This window comes from Crinia signifera, chromosome 8 (genome assembly GCF_055691185.1).
Source record: "Crinia signifera chromosome 8, ASM5569118v1, whole genome shotgun sequence".
Taxonomy (NCBI): Eukaryota; Metazoa; Chordata; class Amphibia; order Anura; family Myobatrachidae; genus Crinia; species Crinia signifera.
Genome location: NC_139224.1, coordinates 56,973,461 through 56,988,867, shown reverse-complemented (window position 1 = coordinate 56,988,867; position 15,407 = coordinate 56,973,461).

The following is a 15,407-nucleotide window of genomic DNA, read 5'->3' as shown; positions in this document are numbered from 1 at the left end:
ACCCATTGCTGCATCTAGACTACACGAGAGTGACAGAACCTAGTAAGAAATATAGATTTGTGTTTCCTTGAGTGGGCGATTATTATTCCTTCCCCCTTTATAGAACACACACAAATAAATGTTAATCCTGCATCTGTCAGTCACCACACGTGTCAGTGTCTTGTATGGTAACATTTCAACAAATTGTATCCCATGTGCATATTGCAGGGATCTAAAGTACTAACTCGTAGTCCACAGGAGACAGACAGAGCTTGTGTTCTGCAGTCTAGCAGTCATGGAGAGCTCCTTTTTATTGTTTACATTGATTACTGCAGTATTAATGCCTAGAACAAAAAAGAAAGATAATCTATAGTTGGTTTGTCATATACTAGCAAAGCAGACAGTCATAATGTTGGTGACTAGAAAATCCAGCACGCCGGTACCATTTATCAATACCTTTGGTGTAAGGTATTGTAACGCTTATACTTCTCCAAGAAATGTAATGCTGCTGACATTCAAAGGCAAAGCAGCAATGGTTCTCTCTTGTGACGCTGAAAGGTCGCAGCCTGAAATCATGGTAGGTTATAATGAGCGATACCATAATGCATAATGCTGTGATTTGATCAAGAACAGTCCCTTTACATGACTTAATTAGCATCCCCTCAGCACAGAGACATGCATGGGTAAATGGTAGAATTTGCTTTTCTGTATTAGGTGCATACACAAGGTGCAATATGAGCTACAGATTTTAACTATATAGTCAAAATCGGAAGAAGAGTTAACACAAATCTCAGTGTGTATACAGCGATGCCAAAGTCAACACCCGTGGGATCGGCACCGTAAGAAAAAAAGACTGTGCTGGCAGGTAAATTGTAACTATATTGTGTAGTGTTCCCTCTAGAAATGAGGGCGGGCAGGGCGCCGCTGCACGGGGGCAGCGCAAGGGGGGCGGATCGGGCCCGCCAAATTCACAGTTGTGTGCGGCCCTGGGCCGCGATGTCATAAAAAGGGTTGTGCCCAGGCCGCGATGTCATAAAAAGGGGTGTGTCCGGGCCGCCGCCATCACTACAGGGGGCGGACCCGGCAGCCGCTGTCACTAAAGGGGGCATGCCCGGCCCCGCCAAAGTTACTGTGCTGCTGGGGCAGCGCTGGGAATCGCCGTCTAAGGCGGTGCTGTGCTTCCCCGTGCACACAGCCAGGACAGGCACCAGGCTGTTTTAGCAGGGCAGGGCGCATTTTGCCCTGTAAAAATCGGGCAGGGCGCAGCGCCCCGCTAAAACAGCCTAGCGGGAACACTATTGTGTACAGTCTAGCGTTCTAGTATAGTCAAAGTCTGCCATAGTCTATTTTGTATGGTTCTGTGCTCCGGGAAGTTCAAGGGAAGTCGCAGTCAAAATCAGTCATAGCCAAAATCTCACTATGTATATGCGCCTATAGTTGCTGTTATTACAGAATGAAGTGCATGCACGCAAGTATAGAAAGCAGGTTTTACTACATTGGAAATTGCCTTTATTTCTGGCTGTCTCACTATGCAATAAAGCAGTGACGTGCGGTGAGGTTAGGGTTAGGTGAGGCAGGAGCTTTTATGGACAGTGACAGAGGGGTATGTGGGGAGAGTGACAGTGGGGGATGGGGGAGAGTGACAGCGGGGGATGGGTTTAGTGACAGTAGAGGATGGGGGAGAGTGACAGTGGGGAAATTGACAGTGGGAGATGGGGGAGTGACAGCAGGGATAGTGAGAGTTGGGGATGGGGGAGAGTGACAGTGGGGACATAGGGCTGAATCATCAATTACTTTTGAAGCCTACCAGGGCTCCAGCGGCATTGGCAGCGGGATGAGGGATTACAGCCGTGTGGCCTAGCGGAGGGAATGATACAGACGCAGTCACGCAGATCATGAATAAAGCCGTCCCAGGCTGCAGTTGCAGGAGGAAGGAGAAGAGCCATGTTTGATAATGTTCCAAACACTCCTAATCATCATGTTACAGGCAGTGTGCACAATGGCATCTGTCTCCCTTGTGTCAATTTTTTAGAGGCGAATGAAGGGAAGAGAGATGTCCACATAAAGAATATTGTTTCTCATGTAAGTTCCATGCACATCAACATTTTACAAGAGTGGATGAAAGCACAAAGGTTCGGTACAAAAAGGACATGCTTTAATTTCCCATAATCCTGTTCCATCTGCTTTGTACTGTTGGCCATGTGCACTGTACCCAAGCATTCTACATATAAATCAAAAAGTTTCTCCTCTGCTCTCTCTCAATCATAAGCGTACCACTATCATCCTCTATAGGTGACCCAGCAAAGCATCTGTGGCTTTAGCTGACCCTGCCAGGCTTTTCTGAGTTACCAACGTGCAAAACTACCATGCCCACACGCAGGTGACCATCATGCATGTGCATTAACCAGAAACCTGTCATTGCAGCAATGAACTGCCAGCATCAGCTCAAAATAAAGGACTGCTTCCCCTGGAGTCTGTCTGTCTGCAGTGCTGGCTACTGTACTGTAACAAGGAGCTGGGTGCCGCACGTAAAGTTACACTACAAAACCCGACTCCTATTAATGAAGAGAAGACTGCAGTTTGCTGCGGGCAGGTAACACCCAGGTGTGCCCTACATCCCGCGTACCACCATAGTGATGCCACTGAGCTCAGGGAACGATATAGCTGCAATCTGGCACATGCACTCACCACCAGCTAACCTCCCGGCAGTGGGCTCTGTTCACTCCGGTCCCGGCTGCACGCTGCTGCTGCTTTTCCTTCAGCAGCTCTCCGCCCGGACTCTCCCACATGATGTGCCGCTAGGCTGTCGCTGTACAGGTCCCGCGGCTCCCCCTCCGTTCACAGCTATTCTCTTTAGCCGCGCACTCGCGCTCCCCAGGCAGCGCGCACCTCCGTCCCTGCAGCTGCTGGACGCCTCTCCTCACTTCTGCAGAATGCAGGGATGGGTCCAGCAGCCTCCTGCCCAGCCGTGTGTGACAGCGGATCAGTCTGTCAGTGTGTGACAGACTGATCTGCTGTCCAATGACATCTGTCTCAGTGACAAGGGCGTGCTTTCATGTGAGCTGAAGGCACGTCCCTGTCACTGAGGCAGAGGAGTAGGTGCCGTTTCCCCATTCTATTTCAATGGGCTTTTCAGCCTCTGCTTGTGCCCGCAATTTAGCCCTGCCCCCCGCTGCTGACAGTTTTAAACTGTCAGCTTGAGGCACAGCTACCGCTGCTTCCCAGCGCTCACACAGCCTCTCAAACCATAAATTATAAAAATAAAAAATACAAATAGGATATTTATAACACAGTATATGTTTATAAATATCATCTTTGTATTTTTATTTTTTTTGATTTATGACAGGGGAGGCTCTGCCTCCCCTGCCTCCCCTGACTGCACGTCCCTGCAATAAAGTGCGGTGAAGGGGCTTGGGAACGCCCAGCGTATCATGGGCATTCCCACACAAATGCTGGGCCTACCCATGCAAATAACAGAGTGACGTGGGGTGCCGGGGGCCCTGTCATTGGCCAGAAGCCTGCAAATATGTCCACGGACTTATATTTGCGAGCTCTGGAGAAGTCATTTGATGCAACGGGGCATACAAAGGGATGTGTTTTCATAGCAATACGGGTGGGGGGAGGCGGGCGGTGATTAATACCCCTTTTACACCAAGAAATAACCCAGGTCGGACCCAGGTCAGCATTGGTGTAAAAGGGGCCAACCCAGGTCCAGTAACACTGGTCTCCTACCCAGGTCCTGACCAGGGTTGAACACTGGTTGGACCTGGGTCGTGGGCGGTGTAAATGATCCCAACCCAGGTTGGGACATCCGGGTAGTGCGAAAGGATACCAGAAGTGCTGGATGCCTTTCCACAGTGCGCTGCAGTGGCAAAAGACAGCAGCCAGGAAGGATACGGGCAGTGCACACAGAAATCATAATTGATATAATTTATATTATTATTATTTTGGAGGGGGGGGCTGGGGGGAGCACATGGGAGATTCCGTCTGCTGCTGCAGTGGAAGGGGCTGGGGAGAGCACATGGGTGATGCTGCACTTTTATACCGCTATGTGCGCTTGAGCACTGAATAAAACTTTTTGAAAAAATATTTTACAAATTAAACAAACCAACATTGTTCAATGCTAACTAGTCATGTCTTTTCATTTTTATTTTAAATCATTAAGGGAAGGTTGGCTGGCAGTTTATCAGTCCTAAAATGGACATTTTTTATGTCATCCATAGGGAAAAGCAGTGCTGACCCAGGTTCAGTGTAAATGGCGCAGACCTGGGTCACAGTGCTGTGTAAATGGGGTATGAAGCTGGGTCCAACCCTGAAAACTCCTGTGTTCAAAGACCAGGGTCCGACCAGGGATTTTGGTGTAAAAAGGGTATTAGAGTCATTGAGAATGAAGGCCCCTATCCAGTTATAACAATAGATACCAAAGGTAATACTGATTAAACAGCAGTATCTAAATCTCATTGTACATTCAAAGGCAAAAATAAAAATACAAATTGAAGGAAGACCGGGATAGGGGGGTGGGGGTTGGGGGGAGAGGGGGGGATCCTGAACAATCCCAGAGGGAATAAATTGTATAAATTCTAATTACAAGCGTATGAAATAGCTGTGAATTAGTTGTGGCCAGAGGTGACATGTTCTTTATGTAGGTGTTGATTTAAAATCAAGCCATGGAAACCAAGTAGCTGTGAACTCAGCCTTTTTATCTATTGAAGACAATAAAACATCTTCCTTTGTCATCTAATAGTCTGTCCTAGAAAACCAAAGCTTGCAGGTGGGTGTAGTGGTTGATCTCCATAAAGTGGGTATAAGGGAACGTGCCGCAATGGTTAAATGTTGCAGCAAAGATTTTTTTCAAACATAGTCAAGGCGGACACTAGCATGACTCAGCAGCCAGAATGCAGAATCAGTCGGACTCTCTATATTTATCCATTTTTTGTAGTCGAGCAGGTTGTAATGAGGGGGCAGTCTCACCAGACCTGAAGAAAGGTGCCAGTGTCACAGGAACATCTCCAGCACGTATCAGATATCGAGGGGTACATCACATGCAAAAGGCGTATTGAGGGCGATGTTGAATTGGGTGCGATTTTTATTCCGGTTTAAAAATCACACTAAATCGCGCATTTTTTAGAAATGAAAGTGTGCGCTACTTAGTAAAAAAACAAAACGCTGTGGGGTCCCCCTCCTGAGCATAACTAGCATTGGGTCGACAGACAGCAAGGTCGACATGGGTCAAGGTCAACATGTGTCTAGGTCGACAGAACATTAGGTCGACATGGGGCTTTTCACTGTTTTTTTTACCCCAAATGTCGGCACAGTCGACATGGACACAGTTTGAAGTGCATCACTCGCTTCACTCGCAATGCTTTGGGCACGGTGCCTCGCTACGCTTAGCACACTGTTATTCTCCCACCATGCCCTAGTGGATGGTAGGGCATGAAATACCACGTCAGCTCAAAAGACAGTGAAAAACCCATGTCGACCTTTTGACTGCCGACCTAGCCCATGTCAACCTAATAATTTTGTCGACCTAGACCCATTTCGACCTAAACCTATGTCAACCTTGCTGCCTGTCGACCTAGTGGTGTCAACCCAATACTTGTCAACCTAGTTGGTTCAGACCTGATGACCCTATCCCTTGCTATCAATAGTCCCAGTCTATGTATTGAATCTATAGTTTTGTGACACGTCACTGTAGTTTGCACTGCCCTTATCAGAATTGTGAATATCAAAGGCAGGTTGTATTAGTGGTGCAGGTGCCATTGTAGGTATACGCTGCTGTTACTGCACCATGGGCCGCTATGTTCCTCACAAACTCCAACTTTTTTTTTTTCTACTTTCTACTAATAATTTCCTCTGTTTTTCTCCCTCTCCCGCTCTCTATACTAAATGAACCTACTTTCGTGCCCAATTATAATATGTATATTTCATAGTCTTAATCCTTAGAAATACTTTTCATCTTGAGTTCTATTTGTAAAAGCATTTATTGGGAATAAAAACTGAGAGATTATATTAATACTGGGGAAATCTACAAGTCAAAGGACCTGGTTCATGTTTGTATGGAAAGCAAACAATGCAACAATGAACCATTTGCTCCCAAACACTGGAAAACAGACAAAAACTCTCTTATACAAATTGGTTGGATCCATGATGGCGGCAACTGCACCACTCTACATTACAGTGTATAGGCTTTCACTGCAATGCCACCTGTAGCATTATATGTTATAAAAAGCAGAGGGTTGCAGTGCTCGCCATATGACATCACTGTGTGACACTTCATTATTATATGGTGATCTCACTGTATATCTTGCCTTGGGCACCGTGATATCGAAATCCAGCTCTGGTGTAGGGGATGGCTTGCTGTGCCCATGGGCTCCTGAAACAGCTAGGCTCCATAGCAAGTGAAAGCCCTGCACCCTCTATAGTTACGTCACTGCTGTGGGCACCATGGGTGACATTCTATGGGATGAGATAAATGCGCATGTTTTTTTAGCGCACCACATCGCCGCAATTCGCCATTTTTGAAATCGCATTTTTCAGTCATAATTCGCATATTTAATGTGATGCGATTTGGAGGCTGAAAAGTGCAAAGTGGTGCGACTTGCGGCGAAGTGGTGCGATGTCTTTAGTCCTGAAAATGTGCGATTTTCATGTCTAAAAATCGCACGTTTGCAGGAAAGCGCAAATTAAAAAAAAAAAAAAAAACGAGCGCGGGGTCCCCCGCCAGAGCATAACCAGCCCCGGGCTCATTGAGCCGGTGCTGGTGTCATAAAATCAGGGTCCCCGACAAATAGGGGTCCCCTTGATTTAATGAAACCAGCACCAGGCTCAAGGTCCGGCGCTGTTTCCCAAAATACGGGGGACAAAATGACTAGGGGTCCCCCGTATTTTAAGAACCAGCACCGGACCCAACCAGCCAGCAGGGTAATGCCACAGCCGGGGGACACTTATTATATAAGGTCCCGCGGCCAAAGCATTAACCCCCTGGCTGGTCAGCATGGGCAGGGGTCCTGGGGAAGTGGGGACCCCCCCAATGAAGGGGTCCCCCCCCTCCAGGACTTACCAGCCCATGCTGATAGTCCGGGGCTGTCCCCGATGCCCCTGGGCGGTGGGCATCGGGCTGATGGATTGTGTAAAAAAATAAGAAAAACTATTGTTTTCTACTGGCGAACTATGAGTCCCAGCAAGCCTACCCTGCATGCTGGGACTTGGAGAACCACAAGTCCCAGAATGCGGGGCATTAAAGGGCCTGCTGGCACTTGTAGTTGTACAGTACAAAAAATAGTTAAATAAAACACACTGACACCCTGAAAAATAAAAGTTTAATACACACATAACACACACACACACTGATACTTACCTACCTTGAGCCCGTAGGTCGGTCCCTGGATCCTGGGTCCGGGCTCCAGGGCAGAAGAGTCCGGTTCCGGGGCTGGTCCGGGGTTCCGGGGCTCCTGGGCTGAGGAATCCGGGGTCCAGGATCCGAGGTAGTCCCCAGGGGTAGCTAAGGAAGGAAATCCTACTCACCTGGTCCCCGGCGACGACCTCGGCATCCTCTCCGGCAGAAGCGCTGCTCCCATCTGGTACCCGGCTCACAGGACTTTCACAGGCGCAGAGATGTTTCTTCCTCTGCGTCTCTAGTCAGAATGATTTCTGGCAAATCAGGAGCCGAGAAAGTCTGAGACATTTGTGCTAAGGGTCATGGTACTTAGTCAACTCCCAGTAATGCACTGCATACTTGTGCAATCAGTGTGCCTTGGCTCCCCGATGCTCAGCACCATTAATCATTGTCACATAGGTAGACAGGTGAAGCTGCAGCACTACTCCACTGCCATGCACCTTTAGCTAAAAAAAATAAATATATATATGTATTTTTTTTTAAATACATGCCAACCACAGGGGGCCCCTAGCTAGAGGGGGGCCCAGGGGTACTGATCCCTTGTGCCCCCATTATAATCCGGCCCCAGTCCAGTGCACACAAAGAAACAAAAATCACAAGAACCATGGTGTCGGCACTGAGGGCTATTCTAGTTCACTTGCAAAGGCACAATCACTCTCTAATGGACAAAACCATATGTGGGCAGTACGGATGGTGTAATAGTTAGCATTACTGCCTCACAGCACTGAGGTCATGGGTTCAATACCCACCATGGCCCTAACTGTGCGGAGTTTGTATATTCTCCCTGTACTTGCGTGGGTTTCCTCCGGGTACTCCGGTTTCCTCCCACAATCCAAAAATATACTGGTAGGTTAATTGGCTCTCCCCCCCCCCCCCCCTAGAATGTCTGTGTGTGCATGTACATGTGGTAGGGAATATATATTGTAAGCTGCACTGGGGCAGGGACTAATGTGAGTGTTCAAATATTCTTTGTAAAGCGCTGCGGAATCTGTGTGCGCTATATAAGAAACTGCTAATAAATAAATATGCACTGCAGGAATGGCTAATGTAACATGTGCAGACAAAGTTACATTTGGGTGGGGTTTGTTCTTCAAACTGATATCTATATTGCAGTGTAAAGATAAAGCAGCCAGTATTTACCCTGTTCTTGCACGGTACAAAAATCACCAGTGACATTGTATGGGCACCATGTTTCTATAGACCTGTGCTTGCGCAGTAGACTTAGGCACAAACCCACACCACATCTGCTCGGTAAGCTGTGAAGCTCTTAGCTTACCATTGGTCTCCGTGCGAATGCGCGGGGGACTGAAGAAACCACTATCAGGCACATAGGTTCCCCTACTTTGTGAATATGTCTCTTATGGTACAGATGGGGCAGGTCCCATCCTTGCTGGCGGGTCGCCAGAACGTATGCGCTGGCGACCCGCCAGCAGCCTCGCCAGCGAGGAGACTGAGACGCGCGTGCGTCTCACGCGCACGCGCGTCTCAGTCTCCGTCGCTAGCGTGGCGGAAACCCTGTCCGTCTCCGCCTCAGGGAGACGGACGGGGTTAGGGGGGGGGTTAGGGGGGATGCGGGCAGGCAGGGGGGACCCCGGGTTACCGCCGGCAAGCCGGCGGGGACCCGGGGAAACGTTTGGAAGCGCCGTCGGAAGGGGGCGCGCGCGCCTCTCGTGCGCGCGCGTCCCCTTCTCACGATCGCCATGGCGCTGGCGGGGGATGGCGGCTGGCGACGCCAGCGCCATCCCCTGCAAGGATGGGAACAGACCCATCTGTATGCGCAGTGTTTTCACATGTTACAGGCGTAGATCTGACTCTGCAGCCACCCCTTTGTATAGACAACATCTTCCACAGCCTCATGGGTAAACTCTAATTAGAAATATCTTTTTCATTGCATGTACTCATACACAAATAGGTATTTTCCGAAATAGAAAAAGGGTACTTATGTATTATCTGGACTCCCATGTTAAATGCACCCCATTTTTTCATACCCCTACTATCCAACTACGCATGGAGTTGATTTTATATAGTGTGGCGAGCGCAGCGAGCCACCATGCCCGAAGCGTGGCGAGCGCACACGGTCTCATAAGAAAACCGGGAGTCCAGATATTACATAAGTACCAGAAAAAGTGTATGTGTTCCATTAACCCCTACAACCCCAAGTCTACCTCCTTGTGCACTTTCTGTGGTTCACACTTTTATCTGGTTATTGCACATTAGGGGTGAAATGTAATAGTATGAGAGATTCAGAAAGTGAGAGATTTGGTAAGAAATCTCCAGTTTTTTTAAAGGGGCAATCATTTACACTGCAAAATCAAACTGGTTTTGCAGTGTATATGATTGCCGCTTTAAAAAAACCTGGAGATTTCTTACCAAATCTCTCACTTTCTGAATCTCTCATCCTATTACATTTCACCCTCTGTATTGAAAACTAGCACCTCAGGCGTAAGTACAAAAACAATTCCACGGTGTACTAGAAAATGCTTGAGCAGAATGTGAGCCCATCTGTCAGCAGTGCAGGCATTTAACTCTTGGCAACACTGTAGTTATTATCTCCTATTCATATAGAGGATACATATGCAAAGCTTTGGTGTACTTACTTTACTCGAAGAACTTGGCACGGCCACTCTGCAAGATTTTGTAATCGCATCGCATCGCAGGGAAGGACCAGGGATGCAATCGCACTGCAGAGATGCAAATGTTTTGCTAAAGAGCGAAGTGATCGCATCCTTATGTGGGGTACACGCCAGGATGATATGGCCCAAAATGAGTCAATTTAGATATAATCTCGACCGATTGCATGTAAATTGGCCATGTTTTGGGCCATTTCAGTGTCCTTTTGATTCGATCCCGATCCGATGCGCGGCCCCGCGGGTCGGTCTTTTCTGAGATCCTACCTGCTGCAGGTAGGATCTCAAAACCGACCATTGCAGTCAGTGGATGGGGGTCGTGATCGGATCGGGACACAGCCGCATTTTCGCGGCGTGTCGGCGGCGCGGTCTGCTCGTGAGCTGGTCGTACGTTCCTGTGACGACCCGCTCATGAGCACCATCTTCCTGGTGTGTACCGGGCATAACCCCCCATGCAGGCAATCGCTGGGCCACCATTTTTCCTGTCACCGCCCATTGCGACTTGTTCCACAAATGCTCCCCAATGCTGTGATAAGCCCTCCCAATGCCACATCACTGTCCCGTTGCTGGCACTGATTGGGACTGTAGTTTCAGGCTCACGCATGGTTGCCCCCCCCCCCCCCCCCCCATGTAAGTTTTTCATGCAGTGGGGAACAACATTTGGAGAGATAGTTAAGAAGACCAAATAATGATACTAGTGAACAAATGAATGAAGCTCCTTAAGAAAGACTTGTGATTAGATGGCGCGTGTTAGCACTGGGGGGGGAGAAGAGCTGCTGAAGGCTGCGTAGTGTGTTTTATGAAATCTGATAAGATATATTGGTCTGCATCGGCTGTATGGGAAATGCTGAACTGCAGTACCCTTCTCTTTGTATGTGTGTGTGGTGTAAACAAGTGAACTACTGATTATAAGAATGACATGAGGATGACTAGTGCTGCCTATTAGCAATTAATTGGGACATATAAATACTTGCCTACCCTCCCAGAATGGCCGGAAGGCTCCCGCAAATTGGGTCCACATCCCGGCCCCCCAGGAAAGTGGGCAAGTCTCTCCGCAGCCCCTGCACACCCCTTCCCTGCTGCTTTAAATTCCAAATTGTGTGGGTCAACGTAGAGGGGGCAGGGCTAAAAAGACTCAAATTTGATATCCTTTTAGCCGCTCCTCCAATCCACAGACCCGCGAATTGCCACGGCTGACTGTCATGGGGGTGGGGCTTGCTGATGTCACTCTCGTCCTGGCCTTTGACACGCAGTGCCAGATTAAGGTCTAAATGAGCCTGGAGCTGAAAATTATCAATGGCCTATTATGCGCAATAATAGGGGTAGTGGCCAGCACATTATAATGTGGTGGGCGTGACCAGTGTTCTGGTTGGGTGGTCTGCTCATGGGTGTGTCTCTATTTGTGTAAATACTTTCAACTAATTATATACAGATGGAGCGGGCCTCGCTCTTGCAGGGGATGGTGGAAGATTCGCCATCTGCCATCGCCTGTATCTGTTCTGCGAAAGGGGACGCGCGTGTCTCCTTCCAACGGCACCTCCCAGCTTTCCCACCTAACCCTGTCCGTCTCCCTGGAGCGGAGACGGACAGGGTTCCCGCTGCCCGGAAACTGAGACGCGCGTGCGTGTGAGACGCACGCGCGTCTCAGTCAGATAGTCAGATGGAGCGGATCGCCAGCGGAGACAATCTGGCGATTCGCCAGCAAGAGGGAGGCTAGCTCCATCTGTATGCCTGGAAAAGGCAGGGGACTGGCATAGGAAAATGGCACAGAAAAGAGGGAAAATAGAAGCTGTACATATACTTACAGGGTGCCCTTCACCTAAGTTTACCACACCATATACTCCTTATACAAAACATGCAACACAGTAGTAACCTCCTTATACTGTACTTGCCTCTTACACATTATGCCACATGGAATGAGACCAAATTCACACTATGGCACATGGATTGAGTCAAAATTCACGTTAAACCACACAGATTAAGGCAAAATTCACATTTTGCTACATGGATTGAGCCAAAATACACACTATACCAAATGGATTGAGCAAAAATCCACAATATGCTTCATAAAAATTTACACCATAATGCTTATTACATGTTAAGCCACACACCGTAATGTCCATTACGTATTATGCCAAACACCATAATGACTATTAAAAATTATTCTACATAAGTGCTGCTTACCTACATGCTCATGTAAGGTAGGACTAGGTGTGTGGACCCAGTTGCCATGATTTCACAGTTCTGCTGGCCTCCTGCAGGTTAAGGCTTCACCAATAACAGCCACGTTTGTAGGGCTGAATTAGGTCCAGCCCCAGATGGTGCCGCCTGGTCTTGAGTGGGACAAGGTGGCCCGCAGGAAGTGGGACACACGGCAAGGTGGGGTGAGATGGCGTACACACCCAGCCTACCAATGCGTGGGAAAAGTAACCCCACAGGTGCAACAATGCACTAAGGTGGTATATACACAACAAACCCCTTGACTACTTTGCGCAGGGAAGGAATGACCCCTAGAGGGCAAACCAGACCCCCAGTGCGAGCTGCTGCAACAATGCAGAGATGGTACAGTACAATTTCAATAAAAGAAAAGCTGCAGGCAGAACCCCTGACTTATCTGGGATGATGCTATCACAGCAGAAGGAACTCAGGGGACTGCAGCACAGGAATAGGCAGGAAGGAGCACTGATTGGGACCAGGAACACAGACCCTGTAGCACAAGCAAGGCTGGGCACAGGACACTGGATACAAGGGCTGGGACCGGGCACGCTCTGGAGCAGGAACCAAGACAAACAGAACTGCACTGGGAACTATAACCGGCAGCGTCTGCATGCTGAGAACCTTACTATATAGCCTTGCATGCAGCCACACTCAAGCAGGATATGCATGAAACCCAGGGAGCTGGATCAGCAAAACCCTGATCCAGGGGAAAACATACAAACTGCAAACAGAATATATTAACTGCACATTTACACCGATCCACTAGAGGTAGATCGTAAAAGCTCATTGCCATGTGGGTTTACATGCTCATTGCCAAGGGGGAATACATGTTCATTGCCCCTTGGCAATGAACATTTAATCCCATGTAGCAGCCGCGAGGCAGAAGTGACAGCCATTGACAGCAGCCTAGTCCCTGCATTTTCTGGTGTGAGGGGGAAAGAAAACCACCCCTCCCTCCCCCTTTTAATCAATTGGCTATATCTTCGGATCCAACTGATCCATTTACATGAGACCAGTATCATATTGAAGAACTTTTGAGTGGCTTCAAATGATTTCGGTCCTGTGAAACCATTTGGCTCCAGAGAAATCTGCCCTCAAACAACATGAACAGCCAGAAATTACATTTCAGAAATGAAAAACTGGTTTACCCACAATATCTCTGGAACCAATTAACCGATATGGACCAGCCTGGTATCAGATTGAAGGCCTAGCAATTTGGGTTCAACTGAGATGAACATCGAGCCGGAGGGGGAACTGGCAGCCGTTGGAACTGGGTGGGGGTCGGAATTAGCGGGTCCCATGTTATCCTAGGGGGAAACGTTCCAGCTTTGCCATGCAGTATCTTCGGTTCCTGGGGGGCTAGTGATTGGGGCTGGTCTCATTGGATAGCCCTGGCCCTCAACTAAAAAATGGACCTATTTGGAAAGTGGGCCTGGAGCTACAGCTCCATCAGGCCCATTTTTAATCCAGCCCTGGTAATAGGCATCACGGTGTGTGGGGTAATGGGCATTGCAGTGTGTCAAAATGTGGAAATGGCATCATGGTGTGTGGCATAACGTGTAATGGGCATTGCAGTGTTTGGCTTAATGTGTAATTGGCATCGCGGTGTGTGAAAAAATGTGTAATGGACATCGGTGTGTGGCATAACATGTAATGGGCATCGCAGTTTGTTGCATAATTTGTAATAGGCATTTACTGTGAGTGGCATAACGTGTAAGTGGCATTACGATGTGCAAAATCAAGAATAGAATTGGAGCAAAGGTTAAAAAAATATAAGGCGTGTCAAGGGACAGGACTGGAGGCAGGTCAATGGGTGGGATGTGGGTGGATCAAGGGACGGGCCACTGTCCGGTAATCTCTCAACCAGAAGGTGGTAACCCTATATATTGACCATTTTTAGGTGTCAACCTAGGCATTGTTCACCATAACCCTTGAAATGATGTAAAGTGTTCCCACTTAAAAAAGTCTTCTTTAGTAAATATTCTTTTATAATTAATAAAAAATTTTTTTTTAAAAACGGAAGAGTTGCTGTAACAGCTGTTTGGTATTACAGGTTGAGTATCCCGTATCCGAATATCCATTATCCGAATTATTCCGAAATACGGACATTCCAGAAAGTGAAAAAAAAAAATTTTTTTTGCTAAAAACTCACTGGGGACATTTGTAACAGCATCACTGGGGACATGATATGTAACTGGCACTATATATGTGCAAGACAATGATTGCTTGGCATTCAAATTCAGTGCTGAGATAGTACACACATTTTGTTTCACGTTTTAAAACCTTGTTTTTTGAACGATTAAAATATATTTGTGTGTATTTTATGTGGTAATAAAATATATTTGTGTGTATATTATGTGTTTATACAGCATAAATACAAGATACTTCAAAATACATCATTGAAATATTAAATTATTCCGAAATACGGAATAATCCGTTATCCAAAATTCTCCTGGTCCCGAGCATTTTGGATAAGGGATACTCAACCTGTACTATAGAGGTGTCAAGGTTATTTTTTGCTAAGCAAAGTAATATTTGTAATGCATACCTCCCAACTTTTTGGATGAGGAAAATGGGGCAGCTGCGTGTGCCCAAAATTAGGAGTGTGGCTTCTCGACAAGGGGACATGGCCATGCGGGGATGATGTAATTTGCAGGCCATGTCTGTTTTCGCCGCTGTGGAGGCCTGACCAGCGGCGCTGTAAGCTGCTGGCCAGCCCCCAGCCTCTCTGCTGCGAGAATAGATTCCCCAGATGAGAGAGGGCCTCCCAACTGCCCGCTCCCCCCCCCCCGCACCGCTGGACAATGTCGACGCCGGGTGGGATGCAGGAACATCCCCAAAAACCAGTTGGGAGGTATGGTTAATGTATAAAGCCTTCAAAGATGCTTATAGCTTCCAATGAGCTTCTATCATTTTATAGAATGTACTTGATAAATGATATATAAACTCTGAATGGTAGGTATAGGCAACTTTTCCATCTGTTCGCTTAAGGCACAGGTTCTCAAAGTAGGTCCTCGGGACCCAACACAGTGCATGTTTTGCAGGTCTCCTCACAGAATCAAGTGAAATAATTAGTTCCACCTGTGGATCTTTTAAAATGTGTCAGTCAGTAATGAGTGCACCTGGCTTAAGAATATAGGGGGACATTTACCAAAATGGATTCGTAGAAAAAAGGTGTATTCGTAGGG